Source organism: Carassius carassius, chromosome 30, assembly GCF_963082965.1.
Source record: "Carassius carassius chromosome 30, fCarCar2.1, whole genome shotgun sequence".
Classification (NCBI taxonomy): Eukaryota; Metazoa; Chordata; class Actinopteri; order Cypriniformes; family Cyprinidae; genus Carassius; species Carassius carassius.
Window position 1 is genome coordinate 24,638,909 of NC_081784.1, and position 22,560 is coordinate 24,661,468.

The window sequence follows — 22,560 nt, forward strand, 5'->3', positions numbered from 1 at the left end:
TAGATAGGCCTTTCATTTAAAAATAAAGAGTGCTCCAGTTATTTGCGGGAGTCGAATGGCATTGGTACAATCACGAGGTGGCTCATATGTGAAGGACTTCATATTTAACCAATCACCTTCCTCTGCTCATGCTTTGTCTGAATAAATCATCCACTGACAGAGCAGTGCTCTCATAGATGCTCAGTGTATGTGAGCAGTCAAAGAATGTACAGTGCATCAGATGCTTCTTCATCTTATATAAACGTTCAGCCTCAAAACCATGTGTACATGACGAAACTCTTAAAAATAAAGGTTATTAACGGTTTGTTGAAGAACCTCATCTCAGCAAGAACCATTTTTCATTATAAAGGTTCTTTGTAGATCTTCTTGATGTCACATTATTTGGTTCAAAGATTGGTTCGGAATTGAATACTACTCCGACTAGTGCTGCGGTATATGGTTTGCATTTTTTTTTTATACATAGTATATCCAAACAACATTTGCCGGAATTTGCAGTATGCATGTATACTATCATTCATGTTGTAAAAGCCTTTATTTTTAAGAGTGGGGTGCTGCTGTTTGGTTTCGCTCTCAGAAAAAAAGGTACAAAACGTGTCACTGGGACGGTACCTTTGAACTTTAATTTCTCTTAAAGAGTGCATATTAATCAAACATATTACCTTTTGAAAAGGTGCTGCCCCGGTGTCAACTTTTGTACCTTTTTGTCTGCGTGTGTTCATTAGTGTGGAGGCGTCTTACTCGCTCCCCTGTCGCTTCACTGGAGTCCTCTCGCTGATGGGTGGCGGGGAGGAAGCTGTCACTGTGTCCTTTCTGTATCTGAATATATCAGCTTCTGCAATACCACTGTCATCGGAGCTTAGAGAAGAGCTGCCTTTTATTTTTCTATCTGTGGTAATGGAAAGTTAACCAAAAGCAGTCTGTCCTGGTGCAACATTTACCTGTTAAAAAGTGCCTGAAGCATCATTAATCTATCTCCTTGTATACTAAAAAAGAGAAAAGAAACAGAAAAAGATCAAAAATGAAATAAACCCTATTGTATTGATCAGTTTGGTTTTTTTACAATCCAAATTTGTACCTCTGTAAAAAGCAAAAAAATCTATATCAAGTGTATGATGTACATTTTTATTTCTTTTTCTTTTTTATCGTTTCTAACATTTATGATCAATGTAGCTCCTGCTTTTAGGATAAGATGGAAAAAAGACAGTACTTTGTAAATAGCAGTTGATCATATGGGAGCTACATGACGGCCCGGCCGCTGTGCATGTCTGTCATAGGTCTCAATAAAAATGAAAGAAACCAGTAACACGTCTACATTCGTGCTGTTTACCACGATTGCCGAGCGGCTGTTCAATTAAAAAATTATTAATTTTCAATTTGGCTGGATTTATACTTATAGAGAAACCATTATATCAACTGTATATCAACAAAAACATACAAAACTTTCCCTAACTCCAGGCCTTGGATTACTCCACAGATTAAACAAAAACTGGCTGAGAAACACAAAATATTTCAATGTAAGGATTGGCTTTCACTCAAAATACTGGACAGACAGATAAAAATGACATTATTAAAGAAAAACTTAAATACAAAGAGAAAATAGAACATGAGTTTTCTACAATGAACACAAAACAAGCCTTCAAGAAAATAAAAATATTGACGGGACAGAATGTGAAACAAGATCATAGCACTATTTCTAATCCCACAACATTTGCAAATAGCCTTAATACCTTCTACTCCAGATTTGACATCACTGATTATTCAGCTGTCTGCAATGAGCTACTTAACGCTCTTCCTTCAGATCTACCGACAACTCCTCCCTTTACAGAGGTGGATGTTCGACAGGAGCTGAGTAGGTGTAAAATCGGCAAGGCCATGGGGCCGGACGGCATCCCTGCCAGGGTGCTCAAGCTTTGTGCAATGGAACTCTCCCCGGTTCTGTATTCCATAATGCATGAGTCATACAGTACAGCACGGTGGCCCACCCTATGGAAAAAGTCCACCATCATTCCTCTACCAAAGAAACCCCGTCCATCAGAGCTCAACCATTACAGACCTGTTGCTCTCACACCCATAGCAAGCAAATGTTATGAAAAACTGATTCTGCGCACCATCTTGTCAACTGTCAATCCACAGCTGGACAAACATCAGTTTGCCTATAAAGCCAGGCGAGGGACGGAGGATGCTGTTGTATGTCTCCTTCATTCACTCCTTCAACATCTGGAAGTATCTGGTAACTCTGCTGCAGTTCTTTTTGTGGACTTAAGCTCAGCTTTTAATACAATTCAACGTCATCAGATGATTAAAAAACTACGTAAACTCAACGTTGCACCTCATTACATCCATCTGATTCACAGTTTCTTGAGCCACAGGCCACAGGCTGTGAGGATAGGGTCTGTCACATCGGACACCACCATAACCAACACTGGAGCTCCTCAAGGCTGTGTCCTCTCTCCCTTTCTTTACACACTCTACACTAATGACTGTATTAGTCCTTCATCCTTCACAACATACTACAAATACTAAGACGATACTGCAATCCTGGCTCTCCTCAACGATCACACTAGCATTGCTGCTTACCACGACACGATATCACACTTTACACACTGGTGCACAGACAATTTTCTCCATCTCAATGTTGAGAAAACAAAAGAACTGGTCTTTAATGCACCCAGTCTCAGTCGGATCTCCATTCATGGCAACATGATAGAACAGGTTGAGAAATTCAAATATCTTGGACTCACACTGGATAACAAGCTCACTTTTGACTATCACATAAAGGACATCCATAAACGCTCCCAACAGCGTCTGCATATTCTATGAAAACTAAGTTCCCTTTACATTGCCCCTCATCTTCTGTTACTACTGTACACAAGTATTATCCAGCCCATTCTGTTATACTGCTCCACCAGTGGGGAAGTCGTGGCCTAATGGTTAGAGAGTCGGACTCCCAATCGAAAGGTTGTGAGTTCGAGTCCCGGGCCGGCAGGAATTGTGGGTGGGGGGAGTGCATGTACAGTTCTCTCTCCACCTTCAATACCATGACTTAGGTACCCTTGAGCAAGGCACTGAACCCCCAACTGCTCCCTGGGCGCCGCAGCATAAATGGCTGCCCACTGCTCCGGGTGTGTGCTCACAGTGTGTGTGTGTGTGTTCACTGCTCTGTGTGTGTGTGCATTTCGGATGGGTTAAATGCAGAGCACAAATTCTGAGTATGGGTCACCATACTTGGCTAAATGTCACTTCACTTAACTTCACTTCAGTTTTTACACCATGTTGTCAGTCACCAACAAAAACAAACTGAATAAAATCACACATATAGCTTCAAAAATAATACACTCCCCTACACCCAACATCTCAGAACTCAATGACAGAGCAATAGCCCGCCTTGCCCGGACAATAATAACAGACCCAGAGCACCCCCCCAACTTCCACTTCACTCTCTTGCCCTCCGGGCGAAGATACAGGAGTCAGGACCCTAACATGGAGAAGGGCTCGTTTCAAAAAGAGCTTTGTACCATCTGCAATTTCAATCCTTAATAGGCTACAAAGTTGAACATTCACCTTTTTGTGTTTTTGTTGTTGCTGTTACATGTGTACATGTATGTATGGATGTATGTGTATTTTTAATATCTATCTATCTATCTATCTATCTATCTATCTATCTATCTATCTATCTATTATAGTTTTAATTATTTTAAATATTTATTTTTTTTGTTTTCATTTAATTTTAAAGTATTAGTAGTTTTTGTCATTTTTGTTCGTTTTTATCGGTGTAGTTTGTATTAATATTTTGAATTAGTTTTAATTTTTTTATATTTTCTGTTTTAATTTTAATTTTAAAGAATTATTAGTTTGTCATTTTTATTAGTTTTTATCTGTGTAGATAATTTTTTACAAAGTTTTTTAAATTTCCTATTTTAATTTTAGTTGTTATTAGTAATAGTATTAGTAGTTTTTGTTGTTCATTTAGGAATAGTTTAAGTAATTTTGTTGTGTGTTTTTGTATTATTATTATTATTATTACTTTAAATAAGCTTATAACGTTTTTTATTATTTATTTATTTTGCTTTAATTTTTAGTTATTTCAGTAAGTCAAGTTAAACTAAATGAAAATTAGAAATTGTGTTATCATTATTTAATTTTTTAACTTTTTTAATGTTTTATTTTATTTCAATTTTATTTTAATTCAACTAACTTTTTTAATGGTTACCTATAGTTAACTTTAGATAACCCCGCTTTGACCTCCCATGTGTCCTGTTGATCTCAGTGACATTTTGGTGTCCTTTAGCCATCAGTTCACCCATACGAACTGGTCATTGTTCCTCTGAAAGCTGTAATGAGTCAAAATTGCAGATGGACCACGTGATACTCTTCCCCGGCTCCTAATGTGCTTCCAGCCAGACGTGACTGCAGTGCTCACATCTGGACCCAGAAGCCTTTGAGCAGCTCAAACATGTGAGAGCCATACAGGACATTAAGCTGTTGCGCTCAGGATGTTTCTGAAAAAGCATGTGGACGATTATCTGGCAAGAAAAGAGGCGGGAGAGAAATGTCCCCAAAGGCTGCTTTGTGACTGCAAATAGCATCAGCCTCCACATGTGCAAACATTTAAGATGTATTTTCTCGTAATGAGTTCACTTTTTTCTTGCTTTAAAAGAAAGGAAGCAATTCCTTACCTCTGCTAAGGGCCATTTTGCAGCTTTTGGAATTCTGATTAAAATACAAGGCCCCTAAAAGATCCTCAACGGAACTGTAATATTGTTATATAGTATATATAGTTTATATAATTAAAAAATAATAATAATCATCACGTACTTACCAAATGAAATAAATTGGTTTCTTCTGTGTAATTTTGAAGAATATTCTGGTGGCTTATTCTATATAATGGACTTAAAGGGATAGTTTTAGACGATATACAATGGAAGTCAGTGGTTACTGTCAACTGTTTGTTTACCAGCATTCTTCAAAATAACTTGTTTTGTGTTCTACAGAAGAAAGAAACTCACACTTGAAAATGACCTTTCATGCAGTGTGTAACACAGGCTCAAAGTTTTAAATCTGAAAGTGCACAGAGGATAAAGTTATTATCTCTCAAAAGAAAGAGTCGACTCTGAATCATTTAAACTAGTCCTTCATGTTGACCTCAACATGAAACATTAGCATATTTCCCGCCCACTTGTTGGTCTTTTCCATTGATCTGAATGAAAATGCAAATTCATTCTTCACCACTAGGTGCCGCTTTTGTAGCAGTAAAAACAGCGGTTTCCCGTTAACGCTGTACACAAAGCAGCACTGCGCTCACAAACACTGCTTTATCAGGCGTCACAGGCTCATGATGAAATAAAACTGAGACCAAACAGACCAATCACCGCAGATTAGCATCACGCAAAGGAGGGGTTTGGAAAAATGAATCGTTGAGCGAATCATTTGGGAGTCCTTGAGCAAATAAGGTAAAAATAAATGCATACTATAAGACAATGAAAGTTTTTTTTTTTTTACCTTGCATGCATGTCAACCTGTTATTGTGTACTCCCAAAACCAAAATATAAACCTTTCATAACCCATAATAGGGGCTCTTTCATTAATTTCAGTAATGATAATTGGTTAATAGTAAAATCCCTAGGGGTGTGTTCGCAGAATGCTTTTTTGCTTTGAGAAACTTGAGACAATGTGTAAAACCAGTAAATAGGAAAAAAACACAAGGTCTCAAGATGCGTTTAAAAAAAAGAAAACACTACACTCCCACTGAAAACAACTGAAAAACCTATGTTAGCCTCAGAGTGCAAACAAAAAATGAAAATAAAAAAAACTATACAAAAAACTAAACTATACTATACTATATGCTTTACGCTGTAAAGGTTATTTTATTTATTTACTTATTTATTTTATGTAAATTTCACAGATTTCTCCCCTATGCAAAACTACTGTTTGTCATATAGTGTATATAGTGGACTAGTTTTATGATACCCGGTCACCGTTCACTGTCATTATGTGCAGAAACCATTATTTTCTTCAACATATCTCTGTTTGTGATCCACAGAAGAAGTCCTACGAGTTTGCAATGACCTGAGTAAATGTACTAAATCAGTTTGGGGAATTATTCACTTAGGCTACTGTCGACCTGCAAACCGCAGTAATCTGCCTTCCTGTTTTTGTCAGGTCACAGTGCTGTTTGAAGAGCTTTCCTGTCTGCAGCTGCTTCTGCTCTTTCCTGTTTGCTTGTTTGGACTTGTTTCTCCACCTGTTGTTTGTCTCCTGCTGTAGGTGTTGTTTTTGGAGTCATTCAGGCGCAGATACAGCCGTTCTTGTCTGGACCCATCAGACAGTGCACTAATCTCATGCCACATTTCACCTCCAAATCAAAAGAATAAAGAATTGGAAATTATATTTTGAATGATGAAAATCAAGACTTTTAGGACAATTAAGATTTTTCAATTGTAACATTATTTTCCCTCCGATTGTATTTACAAGGCATTAAATTAGAATTTATTTTCTTTTTATAATTTCTATTTGTTTTTTCAGTAGCGATTTTTATTATTAGTAGTATTAGTATTAATACTGTTTTACTAGTAAAATTTTTTTTTTTTAATTTCACACATTACTGTTTGAAGTTTTGGGGTTGATAAAAGTTTCTTTGCTCACCAAGGTTGCATTTATATTTATATTTATATATATATAAAAAACACATACCAACCCCTATTTAAAAACAGACTTCATTTTCTTTATGCAAATTATACTTTCTTATTTCTGTTATGGCCCCATTGTCGGCCGTTTCATATAAACTATTTAATCATGTATTTGCTTGTTACTGATGACATTGGACGTAATATTTCCCTGCTTTGACCTCAGTAAATTGTTCTTGTGTTTACTGTCACTCCCTCCACCCTGGTCGTTGATTGTGCTGTCTTTTATTTGTGTTCAACTTCCCTTTGACAGAGCAGTGTGGTACATGCACCAGGATGTTATTGTGAGCAGATAACAGCTTTGAGACTCCACATCCTTTGACTGGAAGGGGAGGGGCGACTGCTTTCCCAATCCGGCCAGCTGAGGAAAAGCCACAGTGGGCATTGTCTCCACCGCGACAACCCATCATATACACAGTATTGTGCTAATAAGCTCAACTAACACCTTAACAACTCCCTGGCAACCACACACACTTGCAAGTTTGCACAGATAAACATCTCAAGTTATAACATTTGCAAGGTTCATCCCAGATTTTAAGGTTACTTTGTAGCAGTTGTGCTTTGTTTCTGTTCTCTGAGCTGTAGAAACAGGTCATTGAATAAGATCTTTTGGATTTGTTTACTGAGGCCCGTCTCAGCCGGTTGCCATGGACAGGAAGTAAAAAGAGTCCAGATCCTGATGAAAGTTGCAGCCCAAAGGGAGAAAAGCTGGACTCCATGTGCTGACTTAATAAGTTGTTCCTCTGTAATCTTTCCCTTTCTTAGATGCATTTAGATAATAGGCTTGTGAGTTTCAGTTTTAGCGCTGCTGCAATGATGTGGAAGTTTAAAATTTTAAGATTTTATTCAGAATACAACATAGATGAAATATCAAATGTTTAAACTGAGATAATTTATAATTTAAAGGGAAAAATAAGTTGATTTTAAATTCATGGCATCAACACATCTTTACCACTGTGTGGCATCCCCTCTTCTTTTTATAACAGTCCGCATATTTAACTTTTCCGGCCTTTTATTGCTACCTGTCCCAACTTTTATGGAATGTGTAGCTCTCATAAAATCCAAAATGAGCCAATATTTGGCATGACATTTCAAAATGCCTCACTTTCAACATTTGATATGTTATCTATATTCTATTGTGAATAAAATATAAGTTTTTGAGATTTGTAAATTTTTCCATTCCTTTTTTACTCACAATTTGTACAGTGTCCCAACTTTTTTGGAATCAGGTTTGTACATACAATGTACTTATTATTGTAATAATGACTTCTAACCCTGAACCTACCCATAAACCTAACCCTAATCTAAATAGTTACCTTATATTATCCAGTACTTTTTGTAAGTACAGGTAAGTGCATGTACCGTAAAATGAAGAGCAACTAAAACTATAAAAAATATATATATATATATTTAACTAACTAAAATAAAACTACTTGACGCTAAAAAAAGAACAACGTTTTAAGAACAATTAACTGGAAGTTTCTTTGGGGAACCCAGTGATTATTACATGGCATCACTGCAAAAAGTCTGCTTGACTGAAATGACCAGTCCCTTGTTAAAAATATACTTTTCTAATTTTTATTCTTTTAAAGGAAGTGCAGAGCAAAAGGTGCTACACACAGCCAGAAACATCACAAGATCTGATGTACATTTCTTTGATCATTAGCTGTTTTGGCATTGAGAAATAACAGCATATTTCTTACTTCCTCCTTATAACCTCACCATGACTGGCTGGACCAAGTTTCTGATTTCCCAATAGGTGTTTTTGCTGTGAAAAATCAGAACATGTTGTTTTTACAGCTACTAATTTTCACAGGGGAGGAAGTTCTGAAAGTTACAGTACATTTTTAAACAACAAACTCTTTTCTCAGAAGAGTAAGGCAGATTGGAATCCTCATGATATGACCCCTTTAGACCAAAGCACAACTTTACTGCAGCACATTCTTCACTAATGGATGTGCCTCTCAGGTCATTCATTCTGAGTGGAGCAAATCAAGGATGGAGCTTAACTCGCTCCCACACTCCCTAGAATGCATGATATCATTCTTGGGCTCAAGAAGAGACTGGAGGAATCCTGCTGCATCTGAGCGCTTGCTCCCTATTCCTTTAATGTGTGTGTGTGTGTAAAGGCTCCATTCCCTCCCACCAAAGCTCTGCTGTGCCTTCCAGCCCAAAACCAGGGAATGATTATTAACATAAAAATAATTGTTATAGAGACCAAACCTCGGAGACCATCAAAGGGCTGCTTTTGATTCGATTTGGGCTTTGCAAGAGGCTCTGGGCTTGTGGATTTGACAGATCTTATTGGGGCCTAATTTAAACGGGCCCCAGTGTGTCTGCCTGCCTCCCTTTGTTTACATGGCTGAAATCTGAAACAAATGTGAACATGATACTCCCTGTCCTCTGCGGAGCTCCACGCAGCCGCTCTCGCGGAGTCAGGAGTGTGCGTGTATTTACATGTGCATCCATTGTGTCTTTTTGATTGCAGTACTCGATCATCAGCATCTGCAAATACACTCTTCACAAGTTACAAACCCTCTCTGACCCAGTGTTTACTGGTGTATTTATACTGGACCAGGAGAGCTAAAATCAACTGATCTCGACATCTCTGGAATGAAAAACATGATGGCCCTTTTAGAAGCATGTCTTTTTTTGTGCATCCATATTTACATCCATAAGTATATATAGTGTTGCTTTAGTATCAAAGATGTATTATTATATTTGCATTAAATAATAACCCTGCAAATATGTTGTGGGTGGGAATTTGTTAATTACAGACCGATCTTAAATCTTCCTTTTCTGTCAAAGATATTAATATCCTCTCAGCTATGTTTTTTTTTCATATCTTTGAGGATTTCCAGTCAGGATTTAAACAGTATCATAGTAAATGAGTTATAAATTCACCTGATCGTGATTGTATCTCTCTATTATTACACTATCAACCACAATATTATTTTGAAAAGACTAGAAAATTATGTTGGCATTATTGGAGTTGCATTGGCATGGTTCAAATAATGCTTATCTGACCGTCATCAATTTGTAGCAGTGAATGAATAAGTATCATATTGTTCACAAGTGCAGTATGGAGTACCACAAGGCTCAGTAACAGGACCATTGCTTTACACATTACTTTTATACTTTTGCTACCCTTGTTGGATATTATCAGGAAACATGGTGTTAGCTTTCACTACAATACTGATGATACTCAGCTTTATATTTCTTTGCGGCCGGGAGAACCATGCCAATTTGCAAAACTAACAGAATGCGTAGTTGATATAAAAAGTCTGGATGACTAGTAATTTCTTACTGCTAAATTGTGAAAAAAAGAAACAAAAAACCCTTAGGTGTTAATTATAGGACCAAAATCCCCTGCATTTAATAATCTGGAACACTTGATGGCTGTGCTGTCAATTCTTCGCCATCAGTTAGGAACCTAGGTGTGCTATTTGACTGATATTTTTCTTTTGAAACTCATTTTTCTATATCTAAAACCTATGCAGTCAATGTCAAATGCAGAAATGTTTATTTATGTGTTCATTACTTCAAGGTTAGATTATTGTTATGATTTATTGAGTGGTTGCTCTGCGCACTTAATAAAATGCAGCTGGTCCAAAATGCAGCAGCTAGCCTTCTTACTAGAACCATATTAGCCCGGTTCTGTCAACACTGCACTGGCTCCATATTAAACATCGTATAGATTGTAAAATCTTGCTAATTTCTTATAAAGCTCTGAATGGTTTAGCTCCTCAGTCCTCGAGCGAGCTCTTATTGCAATATAGTATATCTTCATTTCTGCTGTGATCTCAAAACTCTGGCCATTTGATAATACTTAGAATATCAAAATCAACTACGGGCAGCAGATCCTTTTTCTTACTTATGCCGCTTTCCACTGCATGGTACGGCACGGTACAGTTCACTTTTGGGGGGTTTTCCACTTGGTACAGTACCTGGTACCTTTTTTAGTACCACCTCGGTTGAGGCTCCAAGTGGACCGCACTGTTACCAAAACATAACTTGTTAACTCTGCTGATCACGATATATATATATATATATATATATATATATATTTAATCTATTAATTTATAATATGTATTCAATTACTTATAATTTATCATTTTATATATATATATATATATGAATATATTTCACTTGTGGTTTTGCTCATGGCAAATGTTCAATATTCATAGTTTTGGAGCCAAAAATGAATGTAAGAGGAAGTTTTCCTGTCCGTTGTGCACATTAGACGTCCGCTATGGTGAGTCGGTACAGCTGTACCGTGTGTTGGTGGGTCGGTCGGTCAGTCGGTGGGTCAGGCAGGAGGTAGGCATTGTGTGACAGCAGGCCATAAAGCAAACGTTTCCCTTCCCTCTCTATTCCAGGCACGGATATTGAGCCTCTTCCTCTGATGGTTCCTCTATTCCATGCCACATTTACATTTCCTCATTCTTTGTCCATCTGCCTTTGTTTTCTTTTTCACAAACTGACCCCCCCCCCTTTTTTTCCAGAGGTCTTTTCTGTTTTTGTTCTGAAAATGACTTCCTTCCTTCCTTTACAAGCTGACCCCCTGAGGCCGAGGGGGGGTGTATTTGACAGTCTGCTGTGTAATTACAGCCCTCTCTCTCCCTCCAATCTCAAACTTCATGCAGGCTCAATGAGCTTAACACTGATTCTTCTCATCTTGTTTCTTGTCATTGTTTTAAAAATATATAATTTTTATGTATACTCACATTATGTCCTTGTGCATGATATAATTTTTCTTGATCTTTTTCATTCTCACATTGCAGTCATCAAAAAAAAAAAAAAAACGAATCTAAGATATAAACAATTGATCTTCACTTCCAGAAGGTCACAAAAGTTTGGACACACCTATGCATTCTTTACTATTACTATTTTCCACATCATAATAATATGAAAGTAATGAAAACTATGAAATAACAGAAATAAAAAAGTAATTATGCAGTAACCAAACATGCATAAAATGTTAAACAAATGAAACCTAGTTTATTGGGAAGGTTTGAGACCTGCAGTCAGCAGTAAGGCAGTGCAACATCTGTGTGGAATTCATGCAGTGATTTTGCCACATCAAAGACTTTCTGCCTCAGCTTCAATCATGAACTGCTCTCCAAGCTCAACTGTGCCGACTGAGTCCATCAACTGAAGCACAGACATTTCCAATTGTTATTTCCAGAAGTTTTCCACAAACCCTGCATCTTGGGAATAATACCACGTGTAGAGGACATTGTTTACCTTTTCTTCTTCTTCTTTTTAAAACGTTTTTTTTTTTTTATGAGATCAAGAGTATGCGTCCCTCCTAAAGTGGCCCTATTATGGATTTTTGAAAATGACCTTTCATGCAGTGTGTAACACAGCTCTGAAAGTGAATGAAAACATCCTGCAAAGTTTTAAATCTGAAAGTGCACCGTGTAGCCCACCGTGTATTAAGTTATTGTCTCTCAAAAGAAAGAGTCGGTTCTGAATCATTGAAATTAGTCATTTTTAAAATGAATCCCAAGCGTTTCATGTTGACCTCAACATGAAACATAAGCATATTTCCCGCCCACTTGTTGGTCTTTTCCCTTGATCTGAATGAAAATGCAAATTCATTCTTCACCACGAGGTGCCGCTTTTGTAGCAGTAAAAACAGCGGTTTCCCGTTAACGCTGTACACAAAGCAGCACTGCGCTCACAAACACTGCTTTATCAGGCGTCACAGGCTCATGATGAAATAAAACTGAGACCAAACAGACCAATCACCGCAGATTAGCATCACGCAAAGGAGGGGTTTGGAAAAATGAATCGTTGAGCGAATCATTTGGGAGTCCTTGAGCAAATAAGGTAACAAATAAATGCATATTATAAGACAATGAATGTGTTTTTTGACCTTGCATGCATGTCAACCTGTTATTGGGGACTCCCAAAAACAAAATATAAACCTTTCATAACCCATAATATGATCACTTTAAATGATAAATATATGATGATATGCACATAAATAATTTTATTTAGCAAGGATGCATATAACTGATCAAAAGTAAGGAGAGAGAGTAAAGAGACTTTTCTAACTTTCTATTCATCGGAGAATCTTAAAAAAATCACATATACATTACAAAATATAATATGAGTGGAATAATGACTGTAGTAATTATCATCACCAGTGTTAGGGAAAGTTATTTTAAAAGTAATGCATTAAAATATTGTGTTACTTCATAAAAAAAGGAATGCCTGGCGTTACTTTTTCATTATCTTTTGTCCTCTTGGCTGGACTTGCTTATTAAAAATGCAAAAGTTATACTTTTGTCAACTGTTAAAAAGACTCTTTCACAAATTTAATGAATAAGCCTCACGCAGAATCAAGTGCGTCTGCCTCTTCGTCTCACTCTCAATATTTCTCAACATGGGGACAGAAGAACTAGAGTTAAAGGGTTTCCCCCAACACTGATCATCACCAGAATAAACTATAGTTTAAAATATAATAAAATAGAAATCAGGTTTTTTTTAAATCTTAATAATAGTTAACAATATTATGGTATTTAAAGTATTTTAGTCAAATAAATGGAAAGACTTTAAAAACTCATTTTTAGGAGTTTTCTTGTGAACAGTAGTGTATATATAACTAAGCACATTTTATTAAAATATATAATATTTATAGTGTGTGTGTGTGTGTGTGTGTAATATATATTTTATCAAACTTATTATTAAAACTATATCATTATAAATAATTTCTATCGGCATTTATAATGTATATGTTTTCTCTTATTTGTGAATTTGTATTAATTATATTTTACTTGTATATATTTTAATTTATTTATTTATCTGAAAGAGTTGTACTTATTGTTATTGTTATTTCCTAATTAAATTCAGATAACTTTATTAGATATTTTATTTAAATGCCATCATGTATACATAATTGACAATATATATATATATATATATATATTTTTTTTTTTTTTTTTCATGCTACAAATCTGGGATATGCTTCATTCTCATGAAAAAGATAATTAATTAAACATATAATTCTTTTTTTTATTGTTTTATAATGAAAAATTGGTTTCAGAATATTGCAGGTTAAGTATTTGACAGTTTTAGTAAAACTAAAAAATTAATAAAAAATAAATATAGTGTTTGAGTAAATCATGTCCTTTAGCGCCACCCTGTGCTGAACTTTGGTGCATACATGGACAAAGTGAGCAACTGAGCAACAACCAAACATTTCACAGAAAGTAATTAACTATTAAATATTGACAGCAATAATTATGGCATAATAGGGGAATATAAAATAATTTATTATCATAATGAATGACAAAACAAAATTTCCTGGCTTATTGGCAAAGGGAGTTATCTAATCATCTTTCAGTCTGGCTGTAATTGTAGTTAATAATTTGATGATTTTCCATTTGATTTTATTTGTTAATGTCTAAACTATGAGAACAATTTTACTTTTTTTGCTCACTTGAAACCACATATGATATTCTATCAACTGTTACCAACTGTTACGAACAAAACATCAAACTAATGTTGAAGAAAAACCACAGAGGAGCCGGTTGAACCAAACCACACGTTCATCTGGCATGAGTGATGAAATGACACTGAGGCTGTTGTCATCGGAGGACTCAGGGCTCGCCGTGTGTCTAATGTATAATTACACTCAGAGCTGCCCGCAGGGAAGTGAAGACTGGAAATATGTAGTTTGACTGGTCCCATGGCAACACTTGGGTCAGAGAGGACATATTTTTTGTTTAAGCCTTTTGACAGAAGAAAAGAAAGCAGCTTTGAGAGAGGAACTGCCAGGAGACACAGCATGCTATCACATGAAGGAGGACTTCATTATGCTGGTGCAGTGGGCCGAACAGTAACAGTAACCTTTGAAATGAGCGCTAACCTTTGGACTTTCTAATGCACACTTGTGCGCCTGTTTCTGACATCCTGAGGAATGCTGCTGCTGCACGGAGCGTTTCTGCTCTTCTGTGCGGCCTGTAAAACAACACAATAGACCTATCGTGTGTGTGAAGTGACATTTCACAGCACAGCTACACTGAACTTTTAAAGGAACAAAGCTGTCACACAACAAGCTTCATTCACAAACTAGCGGAAGTCACAATTATTCTGCCCATGCTCAGTTAAATCCTCTCTCTGGCTGAGAAAAGAGTGAGATCACTTCACTATGTGAGAGATGTTTAACCAAAAGCTGATTTTAAGGTATCCACTGAACTTAAAAACAAAACAAAACCAAACAAAAAATATTAAAATTGAGCGTAAATAAAGTAAATAAACAAGGAAAATTTGCTGAAGATTCAGTGTGGTGGTATGGTGACGTTTTAAGTCTATTTTACAATTATAACCATAATAATGATAATGATTTATTGAATGTTGATCTTGAGCTACTTTTTTGTTTTGTTTTGTTTTGTTTTGTTTCTTAAAAAGTATAAAAAGTACTGATAACCACCATAATAATACAAGTTATTGTGGATGTGGTATGTGGTCTGTGTGTAAAACATGGCCATTACTCATTTATTGATGGTGCAAAGGGTCATACAGAAAAAAATGCATAAAAAATAAAATATAATCATATGCAAGGTGACTTATAGGTCTTATGGGAATGTCCTTCTACTCTTCATAGTTTTTACTTGCAAAAAAAGCTAATATTTTACAGTATTTTACAGTGAAATTAAATAATACGAAGTTGAACAATTTACAGATTTTCAGTTAAATGTTTTTTTTTTTCAGTTAATTTCTAAAAATGTTGTAATACCATTTAAAGGAACAACAGAAAATACAGAACAATCACAAGTCTCCCACAGCAGCTTATAGTATAATAAAGTGAAACTTATTAGTAATAATAATAATAATAATAACTATATTTGTACATTTTCTGAAGAAGCATGTTTTAACACTTAGCTAATCGCTATTAGCACACTACTAGCATGTGTTGCATGATGTTGTGTTTCCTGTTTGCTAGCAAGCGTTAAAGGAGCAACATCCCCATGTTTTTATATGACACTTCTATCCAAATATGTCCCTTTTGATCTGTTTAAATTGAAGTCTATGGTGTGGTTGCTAGAGTGCTGTAAGTGGTTGCTAGGGTGTGGCTATATTGCATTGGTTACTTGGAAAGAGAAGTCAAATAAGTGTGAGAAAGAACGACAGTGTTGCATTGCCTTATAAGCAAGTACCACTAATAATGACTATGAGAGTGGTGCTTGACTTGGAAAATGTGAGTGGTGCTTGACGTGGCAAAACTTGGCACTAAGCACTAATACTAACATTAATCGTGTTAGCATCATGTTAACAACCTGCTAATTGTTAACACAAGTAACATGTTGTTAACATGAACTCAGCATGATTAGCCTGTTGCTATAAGATGCTCGCATATTTTTTTTTAACAATAGTTAACATGATTAGCATGTTGTTAATAATATGTTAATAATATGTTGTTAGCCTGATGCTAGTATGTTTTAACAAAAAGCTAACCCATTGACATGATGTTAGCAACATGCTAACATGATTATCATGTTGTTAACATGAAGTTAATATTATTAGAGCTTAGGTAAAATGCCTTAACATGTTTTAAGCATGTTTTAGCACTTAGCTAGGTGATTCTAGCATGATTCTAGGTGATTTCTCCATTCACTTGTTTCATGGGTTTTAAACAGTCAAAATTGCCCTTTGAGAAAATAAATAAATAAATAAACCTCAAAGCAGGTAAAATTAGGGCTTTTGCTGTCAAATATTCATACACACCTCAAAATGAGTTAATATAATCTGAAATCTAATACCGTAATCTGAAAGAAATATTTGAGGGTTGATAATGAATAACTGGCGCCAATAGGGGGAGACAGAGACTAATCCACAATACAGCAACAGTTCCCAATACATTTCCAGTCAACAGTAGCCTAATTTATTTATTTAGCACATTTCTACCAAATTAAATTAATAATAAAAATAATGATAATAAATATACTAAAAAGCATTAATTAAAAAAAATAAATAAAAAACAAAAGAAAATTACTTAAGTTAAAGTGACAATTATCAGTAAATGTTTATAAAAATAATTAAGAAATCTCACATCAGGGATTTGTTCACAGTCATGATTTAACATATAACATATAATTGTGAAAAATTAAAGGGGTGCTCATCTTATTACATCTATTTTTCAGTAAAATCATATGTCAGTTTTTCCAGATTATTGTTAGATTATAAAACATATCTTCAATCCATTGAAAAGAGGAAGGCTCCTGAGTAATTTTCTGTGCTAAAGCGGCAATACATTTAGCCTGTATTAATCTGAAATCTATAAGCTTGCACATTTAGTTTTTACAGTATATTTCCAGTAAAACTTAAGCTAAAAAAAATTAAACTAAGTTTAAATAATTATAATATTGCAACCACTTATGATTTATGACAGCTGATGTAATCATGTAAAAAGGCAAAATAAACCCCAGCTGCTGTAACTGTAGCTGTATAGTACAACATTAACAATATGATCAAGTGTTATATATATATATATATATATATATATGATATTAATGTTAGCACGACATTTCTCATATACCAAAATATGGCAGATATTATTTTTATGATATAAAATATAAAACTGACTTGCTTTAAACCGCACTGAACATTTAAAGAAAATCTGTTTTCTTAACTCTTCTTGATACATATTTTTTTGACTCAAGTCTAATAAATGATATCAGATCATAAAGAAGATGTCACCTTGACCGTATTCAAATGCTTGTGACAATTCTAAGGTGCTGCTTTCATCCTCAGAGAGCTCAGTTTCAGTGATGGGTGTTTATGGAGCTGGTGGCGACTGGCAGCGACGGTGTGGAAATTCAGTTTGGCCCCAGTGCATGGGATTCATGTACTGGAAAAAAGATGACCTTGTTTACAGCTGACTGCTGATAATCTGCCAGTAAATAAAAGCTCATCCTATTCAAGCTTTAAATCCATTTTGTTTTTTTTAATTTATGGATTGAATAAATATGGAATAAAAAGTTCAAAGTGTCCGAGTGTATGAGTGGAGGTTTTTAATGCATAGGCTTAACCTGTAAGTAAGATTTATAACACACACACACACACACCCCCTGGTATTCCTATTATTATGGGGACATTACATGTATAGGCATAATGGCTTTTCTAATGTACAAACTGTATTGTCTATCCCCTTCTCCTAGCCCTACACCAACCAATCACAGGAAACTTTCTGCATTTTAGGTTTTTTAAATACTTCATTTTGTTTGATTTATAAGCTTGTTTCCTCATGGGGACCTAAAACATTTACTGGTATTTCTATACTTAGACATTTGTTCTTCATAACCTAGTGAATGCCACACAAATGAGCGTCCCAGACAGTCCACTCTCTTACAGTTCTCCAGTGGTGTTTCTGGTTTACCTCCATGTGTTTGTAGAGGATGATTGTTACAGGAGCATAATCACCAGTGAAAGCACACACAGCACATAATCACAGCCCCCACTAACACAACACGGCCCATCCCAATGATTAATGACCACCGGGCTCCAGCAGGCCTGCCGGGGGGCCTCCATTCACTTGTTTCATGGGTTTTAAACAGTCAAAATTGCCTTTTGAGAAAATAAATAAATAAATAAACCTCCAAGCAGGTAAGATTAGGGCTTTTGCTGTCAAATATTCATACACACCTCAAAATGAGTTAATATAATCTGAAATCTAATAATCTGAAAGAAATATTTGATGGTTGATAATGAATAACTGGCGCCAATAGGGGGGGACAGAGACTAATCCACAATACAGCAGCAGTTCCCAATACATTTCCAGTCAACAGTAGCCTAATTTATTTATTTATGTAGATTTAACCTATATTTGTGAAAATGGACTACTTTTTAAAAAGTACAAAGGAGAGTTTAAATATTTATGAAAAGTCTTTTTTATTTTATTTTATTATTATTATATTTTTTTTATAAAAGTGACATTTAAAATTTAATGAGGTTAAAAATCTTGCTTTAAATATCTTGAAGTCTCAGTAGTTTAACTGGCTTAGATGTGTCTTTTACTACTGTCGATTTAAATACGTTATAAAATTTCTATTAGATTTCAACAACAACATTTTTGAAGACAATTTCACACCCATTACAGTTTTTTTTTTCGATTGCTAAACGACAGTGAGCACATCTGGATTTACATGTGCAAAGCTCTAACTACAGTCTGCACTAGCAACAGTCACCTGAGCTAAACAGTTCACATCACCTGCAAAACTCATTCCAAGCAACACAACTCTTAACACATGGCTCAAAACAGGCTCAGTGCAGCCAAACACTACACACAACCCTCACTGAGATAACACACACTGTCACTCAGAAAATACTCACTTTTCATCTTTACAGTTTGAACTATTTCAGTGACTTCATACGAAGTAATATTTTCTTCAAAGAAAAGAGGGACATTCTTTCACATGATTTATTTACATTTTTAGAACATAACCATTCTTTAAAGTAAATGAAAATTAGCAGTTTGCTTCAATAGTCTGTAGTAATTTACAAAATTACAGTAATGAGAAAAAAAAGGTAAACTATAAATACATACTCTAATTCGAACAAATAATTTTCAGGGCTGATCCTGAAATTGCAATCAGCAGTGTTTGAAATCTCTTCTGTTTTGAATGTGTGCTTCACAGTTTTCACAGCAGTGTGTTAGCATTTGAACAAAGTGCTGCAAATCCACAGTGTTGTGCAGGTTGTGGTTAAAGTCGTGGGATAAGTGTGTAGAGTTTTGAAAACTGTGTTCAAGCAATGAAAAACGAACTAGAGTTTGGTCCACATGAACTGCTGCTGTGCAGACTGTAGTTAGAGTTTTGCACATGTGACTCCAGTTGTGCTCACTGTCGTTTAGCAATCGAAAAAAACTGTAAATAAATAAGACGACTGTTATGTAGTTATATGAAAGGAAATATAACCTTCGAAAATCTGACCAATCGCATGAGGTCATTGGCTTTTGCATGTCATGTGACCGATCATGATGACCTGGAGCTTGAAATAACCAGTCCCCATCCACTTGGGGAAAAGAGCAGCATGAACATTCTCCTTATCATTTCATGTTCCAGAAAATAAATTCATCAAGGTCCATAACGACGTAATGGTGAGTGAATGAATTTCACTTTTCATTCAGGAAATGATGTTAGGATCTTAATCATGTATTAAAGTCGTTCTCCTTGGGGAGTTTTTTGTTGCATGTGGTTATATAAGTAGTGTTAACCTTCAGTGAAATACGCGACAAGTGATTTATACAATAAATTAACACATCTGCCCTCACTAGCTCGCATTGTCCTCGATCACGCCCAGCTCAAACATCTCTTAACCTGTCATAAACTCAGATTAGCTTGTGTGAATGTCGCCTGCAGTTACTGCTCTGATGATTAATGGCATAGGCTTGGTGAAGTGTTATGAACGTATTTGTGTCACAGGTGAATCTGTGGAATGGTGTTTAGTGAGTCCTTGCACGTTGCACAAACTATATGCAAGATTTGGAAAGACTAATAATGTCTTGTTGGCCAGAAATGTGAGCATTGAGGTCAACATGTCAGTGCTAGATATACAGATAATAATAAATGCGACTTACAGATTCTAGTGTACAGCATGTATGCTATGAACAGTATGCAACCAGCAGGCTGCTGAAAAAGCCATTGTTGCACTCTACAGCTGCATCTGAAATTGCATTCTTCTCTACTACTACAACAAAATGTGAAAAAAGAGTAATATTTCTGAATTCACAATATTCATAAAACAGTTGGCAAAAGTTCCCAGATGACCTACTACTTCTGGTGAGATTCTTTAGCTTGAATCCAGTGGACACTTTACTATCCCATCAGGCCACGGGAGAGGATTTGTCAGTGATAGTGAAGGGACATAACTGATGCTGGTAGGTCAAAAGACTATGAAAACATGGCCAATGTAGTATGTATTTATTAAATTCCTAATAAATATTAAACTACACACATTCATACTTTATAGAACATACTTTTTTTTACATTGTCGCAAAGTATTTACTTGTTCAAAATTTGTACCTACTCATAGAGTATGCTTTTTGTTATTGCATTTCATCGTGAGATACAATATTCCATAATACAGCATGTGTTCTGCTATATACTGGGAAAATATAGTATACTAATTTGAAATGATCAGTGAAGTGACATTCAGCCAAGTATGGTGACCCATACTCAGAATTTGTGCTCTGCATTTAACCCATCCGAAATGCACACACACAGAGCAGTGAACACACACACACACTGTGAGCACACACCCGGAGCAGTGGGCAGCCATTTATGCTGCGGCGCCCGGGGAGCAGTTGGGGGTTCGATGCCTTGCTCAAGGGCACCTAAGTCATGGTATTGAAGGTGGAGAGAGAACTGTACATGCACTCCCCCCACCCACAATTCCTGCCGGCCCGGGACTCGAACTCACAACCTTTCGATTGGGAGTCCGACTCTCTAACCATTAGGCCACGACTTCCCCCAAATGTTCATCATTGCATAATATGTGCTGTTTTTGTACTATTCCTTTAAATCGTTGATAGTGTATACTGTGACCTGAGAAAAAAACAACAACTAAAAAAACTGGCCACCACCACAGAGTCTTGACCTTAACCCCATTGAAAATCTTTTGGAGTCAACTTTAAAATGAGTGCCTCGACTAATTGTCAAGACAAGATCTCAACTAAAAATTTATGCAAATCTTGATGGAAATAAATGTTATGATATTGCATCAAGCTGTCAAAACAGTGCCACAATGAATGCACAGTATTATCAAAAATGATGCAGCAAATGAGTATTGAAACCACTTAAAATGAGTCAGTAAGTGTTTCTATAAAAAAGATAAATAAAAAAAATATATAATACTGAAACTGCTAATAATAATATAAAACATTCTGACAGCTTTAAAAATGTCTGTAGAATGTGTTTGGTGAGAAATGTGAATGTTTTGCATTTACTGAAACATTTCCACACGGCGCTGTTACAATTCTTTCAGGACTTCAAGGTTTATCAACTAGGTTAAGGTGTTTGCCCTCCTCTCAGCATGTTCACCTTGGTTTTCAAACGCTAAACACAAATCCGTTTGCAGCAGCACCAGAAGTAAGCCAAAGACACTGGACCATTCAAGAAAAGAACCAACTGTGACGATGTGCTTCCCCTTAAGATCCTATTTAGAGGTGGTTTGTGAGGATTAAAGGGTTCTGTAGTTTTTATCTAGTATTTGAGCACTTGATCACAGAGGCGTGCCCTAATCCGAATGTCAATGTGGCCCCATCAGCGCAATGGCTCGAAGCTGCCAAGTGACAATGGACCACAAACATGTTTGGGGCCGGCTTTATGTGTGCTATAAAAGTTTCGGGCTGCTCGCTTTGATAGCTCTTGTCAAATGTCTGATCAAATTCAGCCCTTTTTGTTTTGTTTTGTTAAGATTAGGTTAGCTTGGTTGAACCTGAATAGGTTTGCTTATATGTTTTAATCAGAGTTGATTTATTGTGTGGGATTATGAGTTCTGGTTTGTAGATAAGGCTTTCTGTTGGTGACATGCTTAATGGCAATTCAGTTCAGAGTATCAGATGTTATAGAATTGAACGACTGCGAGTGCACGTCTAAAACAGAATTATGACAATGCCTCGGAAACCTCACCAGTGTGTTTGTGAGGCTGATAGGTGATATATATAAAAGAACAACAATCGGTGGTCAAATTGAAAGTTAAAAAAAGCATCTATTTGAAATAAAAATCTTTTGTTAGGTTATAAATGCCTTTACTGTCAATTGTCAAACTGTCTTTACTATTGATTTAATGCATGATGCCTCCATACAGGAAAATCTCTCTCTCTCTCTCTCTCTCTCTCTCTCTTTCAAAAAAAAATCAAATAAAA